The sequence below is a fragment of the Anabrus simplex genome, chromosome 6 (assembly GCF_040414725.1).
Source record: "Anabrus simplex isolate iqAnaSimp1 chromosome 6, ASM4041472v1, whole genome shotgun sequence".
NCBI classification, from domain to species: domain Eukaryota; kingdom Metazoa; phylum Arthropoda; class Insecta; order Orthoptera; family Tettigoniidae; genus Anabrus; species Anabrus simplex.
Window position 1 is genome coordinate 61143018 of NC_090270.1, and position 12990 is coordinate 61156007.

Here is a 12990-nt window from a genome sequence, read left to right on the forward strand (position 1 = left end):
GGAAGGAGGTCTGAATCGACCACAGATTAGAAAGTGGAGAATTGGGGGTAAATGCTAGGATTAATGAAGCAGGAGCCTGTTTATGACTTTCATGAACGGCAGTATTGAAAGCAAATGACAACCAATTGAGCGATGAATCCCACTTAGAGTGGTAAGGAATAAGAGCAATTCTAAGATTCTGATCGACTCTTTCAGAATAATTTGGCCTCGGATAATAAGGGGTAGTAGTTACATGAGAAACTGACAAATCAAAACATGAATTATGGAATTGCACAGAGGTAAAAGCCCTGGCATTGTCACTCACCAAAAATTGACAGGGCCCAAATGAAGTAAAGATCTGTTTCAAACAAGAAATAGTAGTGTTTGCATTAGCCATACAAGTAGGGAACAGCTACATAAAATGCGAGAATGCACCAATGCACACAAGTATGAAACGACGGCTGGTCCGTGACCTCGGGAAAGGACCAATGTAATCAATAAATAGCCTCTCCATAAGGCGAGAAGCTTGCTCAGATAACAACAGACCTAGGCGAGTATTATGAGCAGGTTTACTAATATTACAGGTTTTGCAAGATTTGATGAAGGTATGGATTTCACCATCCATGGATTTCCAGATGAAATGCTTATGGATTTTTTCTCTAGTTTTAAAAACACCAAGATGTCCACCCACAGGGGATTTGTGGTAATATTTAAAAAGAGCAGAAACTAAGTTAGCTGGAACGACTATTTTGGGGTCCCTCCTACAACGGGCAGCACAACAGAGAACTCCATTCTTAAGAACATAAGATTTGACATGTTCATCAGATTTAATCCTGTCAATAATAGCCTTTAATTCAGCATCATCCTCTTGATGTTCAGCAATATCTTTGAAAAGAAGAGGCAAATTAGTGAGAACTACATTAACAAAGGCCGAAACTTGTTCAGGAGAAGGATCTGCAGGCTGTGATTGAGGATCAGTTCTGCCTGGATAGAACATTCGACTGAGACTATCAGCAACAACGTTTTCAGAGTCACACATGTGACGAGCCTCAAATTAAAAGGCTGAGACGCGTACTGCCCAACGCGCAAGAGGACCAGCCCTTCGTGGCTTGGCCAGTACCCAACTCAGTGCCTGATTATCAGTTTCAAGATCAAAAGAGATGTTCAAGGTACATCCTAAATCTTTCCAAAGAGAAAACAACAGCTAAGGCTTCTAATTCATAAACTGAATAGTTGCGTACAGCAAGATTCAGACTATGGGAAGCATAAGAAATTGGACGATGTCCTTCTTCAAATTCCTGAAGGAGAACACCAGATATACCTGTCGATCAGGCATCAGTTTGAAGAATGAAACGTTTAGAGAAACTGGCATACCCAGAACAAGAGCGTTACATAAGGCAGATTTGAAGTGATAGAAAGCTTCTTTTCTTCTCAAAGCATCTAATGAAGCTGCTCTTTCAGCAAAATTGGGGAATATGGAAGAAATTTATCATGCCAATGAACCTAGCTAGAGCTTTGACAACTTTAGGGGTAGGAAAATTCTGGATAGCTGCAGTACGAGATTGATCAACAGAGACACCTTTCTCAGACACAATGTGCCCTAAGAAGGACATCTGGGGTTGTGCGAAAGTAACCTTGCTAGCCTTAAGGGTTAGACCTGCTTTACACAGTCTTGCAAGGACTTCATTGAGATGGACAAGGTGCTCTTCAAATGTTTCACTGAAAATTACTAAATCATCCAGGTAATTGTATATAAATTTGAATTTAATATCTGACAAAACATTATCTAGTAACCCAGTAAGGACAGCAGCGCATGTACTTAATAAGAACGGAACACGTTCAAATTCATAAAAGTTCCGATCAGTGGCAAAAGCAGTGAGGTGCTTGGATTCCTCAGCAAGTGGTGTCTGATAATTAAAGACGAGAACTACAGGCACTAAAAACAGTTAAAATAGGCAAGCATATAGGCTCTTAAATTAGCCAAAATAGGCATTTAAATAGGCACTAACGTGCAAAATAGGCATCAAAGTAGGCATGAAAAAATTACTTCTAATTTAATGACACACTCAATTACTATAAAAGGAATTTACAAGCTACGCTTCAATGTTTTCCGGTCACAATCTTGTTCTCCTCTCGTGCATAATGTTTTTTTACTGAGAAAAAGATATCCCAACATCACATGAAGTGATTGGACAAAACTTCAATGCACTTCATCAGGTTTTATTTCGCTAACAGCGGCTGCCTTCCCAAAGGTTCGTTGAAAACTTCCTGTGACTTCTTCCACAATCCTAAATTACTCCATCAGGGGCATGCCACTCTTCTCGAACTTGGCGATTGCTCCCGGCAGCTTGTTGAAATGTGAAGATGCTCCGGTTTATGCAGGGACATGTTAGCTCCTAACAATGCAGTGCATAGGTCTGAAGACAATGGTTGTTGGTCGCTGCCCAAAGTGGATTAGTAGAAAGATACAGATTTCTGTACTCGTATCAGATGCATCGCAGTATTCCTAAGTTGATCTTTTGTGGTATTTTTCTCACATTTGATCTGAAAAATTATAAAATTGACATAAGTTACATTGTCCCTATATCTTAAATTTCTACAGTTGGGCTAAGTGGCAACAACGCTTAGCATATATCATGTTTCATAAACAAAAGACTATTACAGATGATGTTTCCAGAAGTACAAAACTTTAAAGTAGGAACAAGGGAATTAGTGATTTACATGGAAATGTCCTCAAGAATTTTCAGTTATAATTTGGCAGTATCGTGTCGAGTTCACCAGGTGAAAAATATAATAAAAAAGGCGTGAAATGATACAGGAGTAGCGTAGTGGAAAGATTTATCCTTTATGCTTGCCAACGACCCACCAAGCTGGCCCTAACAGTATTCTTACCAAATAGAGTAGAGATAATACGCGACACTGAGCGAGATATCGAGGGACAGCTACTGGAGCTCACTCTAGCGGATAGACCTGAACAGTACTGATTCTCTCATAAGAGAACGTGTATTTTTGTGTGAAGTTTTTGGTGTTATGCGTTTTTAGTGAGTTAACATAAATAAATAGTAGTGTGTGTCATTCCTTGATATCTCCGCTCAACATGAGGGGAAAGGTGTGTGCTATGTTTGGCTGCAGTAATTACGAAGTAGAGAAAAATGTGCGGTCGTTCTTCAGGTTCCCTCGTGACAAGAACATGTAAGTAATATTGTGTTTGCATATATATTCTTCCAGTGACAGAGATTTTTTATAGTACTTCATAATCTTCTGACCTGCTCGACCCATATTTTAACTGGCATAAAATTGAATACGCATATTTTATTCTATAGTGCAGCAGTTAACCTTCAATACCGATGTGTTGTTGCAGGTATGATCTGTGGGTTTTGAAATGTCACAGAAGCAATTTGGATAAGGTGTACAAGAAAGAAGGGACGTTACGTTTATATAAGAATTATAAGATCTGTTCAGATTATTTCCAGGCCAGCGACTTTAGAAATCCTCGACATTACAGCCAAGGGTATGTTACATTTTTGCTCTAACTGTACGTAAATATTCCTTAAAGCATCACTATCGACAACATTTTCATACTTTACTTTCTTTATCCCTCTTCTCAGATTAAAGCCGGGATATTATAGATTATCTTTCTGTTAGTAGGCTTCATGTTAGGAGGAAAATTGTCACGCTATTAAATGTTAATTCGCCGGGCTGAGTGGCTCAGACGGTTAAGGCCTTGGCCTTCTGACCCCAACTTGGCAGGTTCGATCCTGGCTCAGTCCGGTGGTATTTGAAGGTGCTCAAATACGTCAGCCTCATGTCGGTAGATTTATTGGCACGTAAAAGAACTCCTGCGGGACTAAATTCTGGCACCTCGGCGTCTCCGAAAACCGTAAAAGAGTAGTTAGAGGGACGTAAAACAAAAAACATTATTATTATTATTATGATTATTATTATTATTATTAAATGTTAATTCATTGCATCATGTGTGTAAGGAATGTGCCGATATTTTTATTGACAAGTGTCTTAATGTGATGATACAATGTTTTTAAATGAGAAAAAAGACAAATCCAACCGTAAGAGTTCAGGCAGGAATGCTAAAGCTAAAAAAGTAATGCATAAATGAAAGATCAAGCCATTTTACACCAGTCCATTTCACTTCTTGTTTATATGTCTAATTTCAGTCCTTGAATGATAACCTTTTAAATAATTCATTCATTTATCCAGAATTGCTTTAGCAACTTCGAAGTTAATATCTCAATAACACTTTCTTTCTAGACATAATTTATTTATCCATTTCCATATATACATTTCCATTGATATTATTTTGAATTTAGCGCGATTTGTTCTGGTCAAGTCACTAGGAGCGCCACCGTCGAATGGTCCCATTTTAGCAAGGCGAAATCCGTAAATGTCGCGTATTATCTCTACTGTATTTGTTCTTACTTATATAGAAGAATGAAAACGGAGGCACTATAAATCTCAGATTTGTGAACATTTCATTTGTTTCTATTCGCCGGCTTTGGTCAGCCGGGCCAGCTGTCATGAATACTATTTTATGTTGCCTGCAATAGATCCTGCATCATGTGTGCCCTCAAGGCCACCACCCTCGTTGAAAATTAAAAACCGCGTAATTTGAAATTGTCTTGACATGCGCGCATGACCTTATTTTTGTCATAATTTGGGTTGCTAAGAGGCTAAGGGGCTTGTTAACCTGGTACCGGGCGAGTTGGCTGTGCAGTTGGGAGCACGCGGCTGTGAGCTCTCATCCGAGAGATAGTGGGTTCGAACCCCACTGTCGGCAGCCCTGAGGACGGCTTTCCGTGGTTCCCCATTTTCACACCAGGCAAATGCTGGGCTGTACCTTAATTAAGGCCATGGTCGCTTCCTTCCCATTCCTAGGTCTTTCCTGTCCCATCGTCGCCATGAGACCTATCTGTGTCGGTGCGACGTAAAGAAAATAGCAAAAAAACTGTTAACCTGGGAACTTAAGCCCCTCAGACTCCCCCCCCCCCCTCCAACAAGCATAACGTTTACTAACCGGACCTCACCAATCCAGACCAACGGTCTTTTCGCTGGCCTGGTCTTATAGAGATAGTCTTGGCAGCCTTGTAAAATACGCTGTGGCATCGTCCTAGCCGGGCTACACTGGATCTGTAACGTGTGTTTCGCGAAAGCTTGACGGAAATGTAATAGAATTCACGATTTTTTTAAAGGGAGTAGTTTTAAAAATGGCATTTCAGTTGTAAATCTCTATTTTCATAGGAAATGAATCACAGTTCAAAATACCGATTTAATTCCCATCCATTCTGTGACAAGAGACCATCGGCGTTCTAACTCATCGTTCAGTAATTTAATGATTATTTACATTTTAGCAATATAAATTATTGGCAGTTCACGACTAATACAGCATTGCAACAAAACAACTTCCCACAATACATAAATTATTAGGTCTATGTATGCTACAATAAAATGCGATCATAAGTCTCAATCACAAAAAAGATCAAAGGAACAAATGAACTAATCTCCTTATAGCAAGCATGACAGATTACCCTTCCATTCGTAGTGAAATTGGGATCCCCTGTGATTCACTGCTTCAGCCAGTAGAACTTCAACGATTTTTCTTTGGGTACTGCCGCTAATACATTTCTTCTTCTTCTGCTTCACAATAAATCAGAACACGTTCTGAAGATAAAGCGTACGCGTACAACAGTTCGCATCGAGAGGGAGGTACAGGGCATATGGGTTGTGCAACATAGTTCGACGTTGACTGGTTCTCGCATATGTCTTAGAAGGTTGAATAGGTTGAAGGCTTCGAGGTGAAATTGTTCCTTGTTTCTCCTGATGGAAATTTCCCTAGAACTATTTCTGGTGACTTCTGAGAATTCCCATTTTTGTTCGTGGGGTAAACAGATATTGAGAAAAGAGAAGATAATTCTGTCGAGCACACTAGGTACAATATAATGCACTGGAAAAAAATCGGCTTTTTTAAAATAGTCAAAAGACATCAAATAAGCAATTATGCTCCAAATAGGCACAAACCCCTGAAATAGGCATTTATAGGCACAATACAACCAACGAAATATAGCTAAAAAGACCCTAAAACGGATTTATATCTCAAAAACCTACATTTCTGAACACAGGAATAAAATAGGCAAATAGGCAAATTCCCGTCTCTACTGATAATATGCCTGGTTAAAATCAAAAGTATAAACATTTTGGCATTAGCAAATCATGAGAAACAAGAGTGAAAATCAGGAAGAGGAACAGATTGAAGTACAACTCTCTTGTTCAGTATCCAATAATCAACGACAGACCTGAAACTCCCTTGTGGTTTAGGGACAAGGAATATGCAAGAAGAATAAGCAAATTTAGAAGAACATATTACACCTTCAGCAAGCATTTGATCAATAATAGCCTTAAGGGCTTTCATTTTGGGAGGCAACAACTGATACGGAGGAGAACGAACAGGTACGTTGTCAGTAACATCAATTTTGTACTACAAAACATTGGTTACACCCAACTTGTCGGTAAATACATCTGGAAACTTACCGCAATTCTTAAGTTGGTTGGTTGGCCTGATCATCAAGCAAATGATCAAAATCAAAAGCTTTAGGTTCACCCATATGTTCAGAAACAGCATTGACATGACAAGGAAGAATAGAGGAGTGATTACACAACTTAAAAGATTCTGACGGAAAATTTAAAAAGGATATCGTTGAACTGAAGGTCCAAAATCATACTAGTTTTAGCAATAAAATTTGCACCCAAAATGAAAGGACAAAATAAATCTTTTGTAACAAGCACGGGCATTTTCCACGTGAAATCATGGATTCTGATCTTGACATCTAGATATCCAATCACATTCAACGAGTTAGAGATAGCAGTATGGCAGGTTAAAGATACAGGTTTCAATGGAGGGAACTTGCAAACAGTTTTCATCAAGTTATACCAGTTCTCACTCATCAATGTGATGCAACTTCCAAAATCTACCAATGCACAGACAGGTTCATTATTTACCTCTAAGCATATGTAAGGTTATGCCTTTGCTGGCAGGACCTAGTGTTTACAGTGCACTATGTCTTCTGGTGTAGGCTAAAGCAATTTTGTTACTTTCATAGATCTGTCTCTGTCTTATCCTTGGCTTTGACAATATGAAAGTGACTGAGGTATGAGCGATGTTAGTAATGCCAATCCTTATGCAGCCAGTCCCTGCTATGATTGGTGTGAAAATGTTGCTCATAGGGTCGGTTGGTGAACGCATTTCAGGGGGCTTGGCAGACTGATATGTAATAGCAACTCTGGCTCGGTGAGGAAAGCAACGGGAAACTACCTCACTCCTCATTTCCCTAGTACGCCTCTTCAGTGATGCCTAGGCCATCCGTGACAGCTGATGGCAGAGCTGTTGAGGATCCCACCAGCGGAATCGCTGACGGACTGAACATACATACATATGTAAGGTAAATCACAAGGAGGGATAGCAGAAATGCCACAAATTTGTAGGAAATTGACCCTAGATTCAGACTGGGATCTATTATCAGCTACAGAATTTGGTGAATCATCCTTTAACTTACAGTTATAACAGACCAAACATGAAGCTACATTTTGAGGTTTGCCACAAGAATTGGTGGTTAGTCATCTAGAATTACTATTACCAGAATGCCCAGACCCGGAAGAATAGCGAGAGCACTGTCTAGAGAAATGCCTATATTTGAACTTCAACAGTCCCTCCCTGTACCTGAGAAGTCGAGAGAGAATCTAATTTATTTTCAAAAGCATTCACTTCCTTCTGTTTTGGACAACAGGTTAGTGGATTGTTTAAGTATGTGTATGGTTTTACACAAGAAAGATTGGCAGATATAAATGCCAATTTTTAAAAAGAGCTGTGTTTCAGTAACTCTTGAAGAATCTCAATTGACAGAATGTTGTTTTTATCTACTGTACTGCATTTCACAATGGATGCAAAACTTCCAAAATTGGCTGCAAAGTGTACCTCTGCGCTAAGCCAGGAACTCTACCGCATGACAATGGGCAGAGGAGGAAGCGCAAGACCTGGGTTTTTGTCTTTAAATAGATCGATTTTTCAGGGCGCTTTTACAAAGACTTCTTTGCCATTGGACACTTTAGAATACTGAGCCCTTACAGTTTCACATAACCTGTGTAGGGCATGAACTATGCCACATTACGTGTCAGAATGCTTACAGAAAGGCCTTCAGCCTATTTTTTCATGTAAGCTGCACTATCAGTAAGTAGAAGCAATACATTGTTGGCAAAATAATACCTTTCCGTTAGTAGTGAAAATGTTTTTAAATTCCTCTAAGTATTGTTGAAGACATGATCTTTGACTCTACTTCACTTTCAGCATTGTTTTGCAGGTTATGCACACATTTGCAGTGAATCACTGTCTCAATTAAGAAGAATAGCAGCAGATGCTGAAATTAAACCTTCTTCCCTCTTAGAAATTCAGACAAAATCCCATAAACATGGAATGATATATGGACCCAAACACTAACCTTACTCTTACAAGTGACACCATCCCAATGGAAATGGTGCGCAGTTTAATTTATGGTATTTCCAGTCACCTTATCTCTCCGCAATTGCTTTTCCCTGACATTCTATAAACAAAACCAAAGCTGGCTGACTCAATCATGAAAGGTAACATCTTGTGCAGCAAATCAAATCCCTGTCTAAAGGTACATTTAGCCAGTAACCAGAACGTCTTTGAACTTCTGGAGGGAAGTCCATAAATAGCCACAACATTCAGAAATATTGCATAAGATACACTGTTAAAAACAACACCATAATCATAAAATTAGAACATTAGCAACATTTTATAACAAAGAACTTATAAGTTTATTATGGATTTTCTTAACATATGTATTCACATCGAATATTTGTGAAAATATGTGTTTTTATGTAAAATAGGATTAGGTTTCAACTCCTGGAGATGCACAATGTGAATAATAAACTTTGTAAATTGTGTTTAAAACATGGAAATTAAAAGTTAACAAAAGTGACAATGAAAGCAATGGTAGTACAAAAGTGAATTAAAGAAATCAAGACCAATAAAAAATTGACCAGAACTAATAATAATAATTATATATCACATGATATATGTGGGAACATTCAGACATTTTAATGTGACGCCATCTGGCTGTCTGCTCATTAAATTCGATGCTCTGTTTTACTTCAAGCCCAATAGACACAGCAGAATGAACCAAATCTCTCTTGGGTGTCTATGGCTGAGTTTTAATGAATTTTGTTGAGTAAATCCCAAATGTGTTACCAGAGATCTCTTACATGCCCACCACATCATACGACATGGAGTGTCAAATGGACGTTTTTCCACCCTTCAAAAATACTACTACCTCCGTCGGATTTAAACCTGCTATCTTCGAATCCGGAGGCAGACAGTCTACCACTGATCCACAGAGGCAGCTTGACCACCAGAACTGATCAGGTGAAATAATTCTGTTATATTGGCAACATGATCATGGAGGACAACTGATGTTTAGTGGAAGTGAAGAGAATGATAGCACCAGCAAAAGTCATTTATGACACAGAAAGCATTTTAACCAGCAAACATATTAATATAGATGTCAAAACATCCTTTGCTAAGTAATTTTTATGGATTATATTGCTCTATGAAAGTGAAAGTTGGACTCTGGATAAACTGGAAAGGAACCACCTTGAAGCTGCAGAAATGTGGGTATGGCACAAAGTAGAAGAAATTGCTGGATGGAAAAACAAATCCTAGAAGATTTAGATAGATAGATAGATAGATAGATAGATAGATAGATAGATAGATAGATAGATAAAGCCTTTATTTTCTGTGGCGAAGTTAGGGCTCTTGGCCCTTTCTTACACTTAACCACACACATATTGTTATTATTCCATAATCATATTAAACCAATATTTAATTTATTGTACAATAATCTCATATCATTTTCACACACAATCACTCGTTCCACTCATACAGGTACTGTACCTTGCTGGAAGCACTTAACGAGGAACTGCTGGTAGGAGGTTTTAAATATACTTTTTGATGCAGCGTCCTTGATGTCTTTGGGAAGAGCATTCCACCATCCTGAAGCGGTGATAGTAAATGATCGATGGTATGTGGTTGTTCGGTGGACAGGTATTTCTAGGAGGGACACTGAGCGAGTGTCATGAGGATTACATCCTTTATCTTCAAGATCATAATGAACTTCGGATCTCTCGACTAACTTTGACTTTTACTCTCTCCTCTTTACTTTGATTACATAAGATTTTTCGCCATCGTCTAATTATAACCGCCATTACTATCAACTTTACTTTTATGCAATCTTACTACTTGTTGTATAACAATCTGTTGTTTTATTCCATTGTACTTATTTTAGCAGCCTTCTAAGGTTAATTTTGTTAATACTTCCACTATTGTATCTCATCACATTGTATTTTCAAACCATCATTGTTATTTTTAATGTTATTTTACTTCAAATCTCTTCAAGATTTTAAAATTCATTTCATCACTACATGTTATTTAGACGCTTATTTTTAATTTAAGGTTAAGACTATGGCTGATGATGCCTTCATAGAAGGCGAAACATGTCCCACTATTAGCTAACAAATTTATGTAAATCATCCAAGACGATTTTGTATTGATTAGGTGGTCTAATAAATAACTTAATGTTATTATTTCAATCTACATCATCAATACGGACCAAAAATGATATTTATTACATGTAATGTCAATGCCAACCAGGCATTAGTAAAACCTAACAAGTACTTAAACCTAAAAATTAAAATAGGCAAGATTTCTAGAGATATCAAGTTTCTTAAAGATTGCTTGAAATTAGAGTTGGTACCTAAATTTCTCAAATCTTTACAAAGAAAAAGTCATCCCTATTCAAAATCTAATGCCACTCAAAAGAAAGTAAACAACATATGGTTGAAAAATGAAATTAAACTATTATACAAGAAGAAATCTTTACTAAATTTACAATTATATAGGACTCATTTGACCATCTCTCAGAAATTACCCCCACTTGAATGGAGCTCATTTTTAAGGTACACTGACCTCAAACTATCTTACGTATTAGACAAGAAACAGAAAACCCTAAACCATAAATTACTTAGTCTTCAAGAAAACAAATGTAAAACTCCTGACCAAAATACAAACAACAAAGTGTCCCCTTCCCATTTGACTAACATTCCCACTACAATCAACCTATCTAATGCAACCTTCTCTAACCAAGAATTAAATCTATTAGATAAAGGCATCAAACATAATTGGCCTAATCACAAAAAGGCAGAAGACATCATCACTACCATCGCTGAAACCGAAACTAATATCGATAAACAAATCCCAATTGATAAACAGAATGACGTACGATATGAAGTAAAAAAGAAACTCCCAACTTTGATTAATGAGATAACATCTAATAATAACCACAATGTCTCGAAACAAATTCTAAACCTGAAATCCAAAATCCATAGCAACAACGTAGTAATTACAAAAGCAGATAAGGGCAACACCATAGTAATAATGAACAAACAAGATTACATCAATAAAACTGAAACCTTTTTTTCAGACAATACCTATACCTTAATTAACAAAGATCCTACAAACAAAATACAGCGTAACTTAAAGAACCTTCTGAAAAATTCTAACTTCATTTTAAATGATCAAGATTATCAGAAATTAACTGTAATGAACCCAAAATTACCTACAGTCAGATCACTGCCCAAAATTCATAAAAAAGATGTCCCCATTCGACCTATAATTAATAGTATCAATAGTCCTACCTATAAAACCTCTCAATTCCTACACAAATTCCTAAAAAAACACTTCAAATTTCACAACTCCAACCCCATAAAGAACTCGATCGAACTCTGTAATTCCCTAAATAAGTTCAGTCTACAACCAAACCACGTTTTATGTTCTTTTGACATCACCAACATGTATACTAATATCCCTATCAACAATACTATTAACATCATAAAAAACAATCTGTTGAAACATAGCACATTGAGTAAAATCGAAATTGATGAATGGTTAAAATTACTTAATTTCGTTTTAGACAACAACTATTTTACCTTCAATAAAAAAATTTACAAACAAGAAGGTCTAGCGATGGGAGACCCGTTATCTGGAATACTAGCCGACATATACTTAGATAATCTCGAACATAGTAAGATTATTAATAACATCAACGGACTCTGTCTTTGGCATCGCTATGTTGATGATACCATAGCTATCATTGATAAACAAATCAACAACAGCAATAACATACTATCATTCCTCAACAACTTAGATAATAATATTAAATTCACTAAAGAAGATGAGTTCAATAACTCTCTAAACTTCTTAGATATCAAAATCACACGAGCATTGAACAAATTCGACTTCCAAATATACAGAAAACCCACCTTTTCTCCAACAACCATAAAAAATGATTCTTTACATCCCAACTCACATAAAAAAGCCACTTATCACAGTTTAATATATAGAGCATTAAAGATCCCTATGTCCTCTACTAATTTAAAGAAAGAATTACTATTCATCAAGGAAATAGCTAAATTCAATGGATTTAACACGAATATGATTGATAAAATCATCAATAAAACCAAACTAAAACTAGCTACCAATTTAACTCCATTAAAACCCGTCAAACCAAAATACGCTAAATTCACGTTCACTAACCATAGCATTTACCCGATAACCAATTCATTAATGAAGCACGAAATAAAAATAGCCTACACAACAAAAAACACTAATCGCAATTTATTCTTCAATCACAACTCTATCAACATCACAGACAATAGTTACTCTGGATCAGGAATATACAGATTGAAATGCTCTACATGTAATTTTTCTTATGTTGGCCAAACTGGCCGCAGCTTCTCTACCAGATACGCCGAGCATTACAATGCCCAAAAACACAACAAATTCTCCGCAATGGCCAACCATATGAGGGACACCGAGCATAAATTCACCACAATAGAACAAGACCTCCATATCCTAAAAAGAGTTGATAAAAG

General features: G+C 37.2%; 1 long non-coding RNA gene across 1 annotated transcript in view; it reads right to left on the reverse strand.

Moving 5' to 3' along the window:
- Window positions 1–1678: 1678 nt before the first annotated feature.
- LOC136875458 (uncharacterized) overlaps window positions 1679–12990 on the reverse strand; it is a 40462-nt gene continuing 29150 nt past the window's right edge. Inside the window, exon 3 of the long non-coding RNA XR_010860439.2 lies at window positions 1679–2523. This is a non-coding gene — a long non-coding RNA (uncharacterized lncRNA). The remainder of the gene's footprint in view (window positions 2524–12990) is intronic.